The 2,004-nt window shown below is 41.1% G+C and overlaps 1 protein-coding gene across 3 annotated transcripts in view; it reads right to left on the bottom strand.

Moving 5' to 3' along the window:
- PCSK5 (proprotein convertase subtilisin/kexin type 5) overlaps positions 1-2,004 on the bottom strand; it is a 461,176-nt gene that overhangs the window by 330,276 nt on the left and 128,896 nt on the right. The gene's annotated exons all lie outside the window — the stretch shown is intronic.

Genomic DNA, 2,004 nt, shown 5'->3' on the forward strand with positions numbered 1-2,004 from the left:
TATGGCCCTTTGTAGGAAAGTGGATGGACCTTGAGGGTGTCATGCTGAATGAAGTAAGCCAGGCAGAGAAGGACAGAAACCATATGTTTGCACTCATAGGTCTAGCAGGAAAACAAGAGAGACCTAATGGAGAACCAGGGGGAGCGGAGGAGGGAGAGAGAGTTGGGGAGAGAGAGGGATGCAAAACTTGAGAGACTATTGAATGCTGAGAATGAACTGAGGATTGAAGGGGAAGGGGGAGGGGGGAAAAGAGGTGGTGGTGATGGTGGAGGGCACTTAAGGGGAAGAGCACTGGGTGTTGTATGGAAAACAATTTGACAATAAAATATTATGGAAAAAAAAAAAGTCCAAAGTCCAACTTCTTGAGGTAGCCTTGAGAAAGAAAGGTGAAAGAAAGATCCTCTCCAAATAAATGTAAGAAGTAAAGGACTGTCTGAAAACTGTGAAGAAAACAGCATCACCTGGGTATTAAACAGTAGTTCCCAAGTACTAAGAAGTAGATGTCAGACCCATTGGAAGAGAAAACTTCCATCTTACATGGAGTAAGGCTAACAGTGGAGTGAGCCGTTCCCTGCGGTGGGTCGGATCTGCCTTCTAAGAGCTCAGGAGAGCTTATTAGACATTTAGGGATTTTGCTGCTAGTGTGGTGGTTTAAAACTGGCCATGATGTGAGGATTTACACCATGGAAATTGGCAAACACTGCAAATCAGGGATTTTTTTTTCAAGTCTCTCTCTCTCTCTTTTTTTAAGTAATCTCTACACTCAGTTTGGGGCTTTAACTCACAGCCCTGAGATCAAGGTCATAATACTCTACTCTTCTGACTGAGCCAGCCACATGCCCCAAGCTTTTTTTCTTTTTCTTTCTTTTTTTCTTAAAGAATTGACTTGCCAGCAATCATTGGCTATTTAGTAAAATGTTAAAATTAAAATGGAAACTACTAGGTGATTTTCTAAAAGAGGTGTTGAAATAATAGAATTAGGAAAAATTAGGTCCCCAGCATCTTGCTCAACTGTATTCTATCTTATCACTTGAATGCCCTGATCACAGTGCTGAGGCAGGTGAGGATTGTGGTTTGAATTTCAATAGTGATGCCGCATGGCCCAACATCTTCTCCTTATCTACTTATGAATGTGTGTGTGTTATGTCTTCCTCTAAGCCCCTTCTATTTTAACAGAAGAGTTGCCATAGCCCTATGGTCTGGTGTCAGACTGCTTCCTTTTGAATCCTAATTTTAAAATTGACCAGCTTCTGTGAACTCTGGAAGGTTCCCTAGATTAAGCCTCCCTCTCCGCCCCTGCTTTTTTTTTTTTTTTAATCTTTTAAAAGCAGATGTCAAAAGTACCACCTTCAAACAGTTGTTCTGAGTCTTAGACCACATAAAGTGATGGGTCTAGTGCTTGGCCATGGTAAGGATCTTTTAGGTGTCGGTTCTATTTCCCCTTAAGGGAGTATCAATTGTAGTGTTTGTTTGTTTTTTGCAATTTCTTCCATCTTTTGGACTCCACATTGTACACGAATTTCAAGTGTATACACACTTTACTAAGTTGCCTAGATGGGTTTCTGAATTTGTCTATAAAGCAGAATTTTTGTGTATTTAATTCTGCTTTCTTATCACCACTAGATAGAGATGCAGGCCTAGAGCCACTGTGCTGATACCCGTGAGAAGTAGATGTTTTCACTGCTGCAGCTGTTGGCAAGCATATAATTTGGTAGGCCAGTGAGGACCCTCAGAACATGGAGAAGTTTAAAAAGAATGACACAGAGAGTCGTTCTCCCCCCCCCCCCCCAGCAAACAATGGTGAAACCATAACAAAGGTGTTTATTTTTAGGATAAACTGTTCTTTCAATGAGCAAACCCTGTGATGTGTTTATGAAGACACAAGAAAAGCAGACACACCCAGAGTGGTTTATAAGCAGAACGGCTCATAGCCCTGGTAATGGAAAAGGCCATTTCTAGAACTCACAGAGCAAACTCTTTAAAATTTCATTCTAAAAAGAATAA

This window comes from Suricata suricatta, chromosome 13 (assembly GCF_006229205.1).
Source record: "Suricata suricatta isolate VVHF042 chromosome 13, meerkat_22Aug2017_6uvM2_HiC, whole genome shotgun sequence".
Taxonomy (NCBI): Eukaryota; Metazoa; Chordata; class Mammalia; order Carnivora; family Herpestidae; genus Suricata; species Suricata suricatta.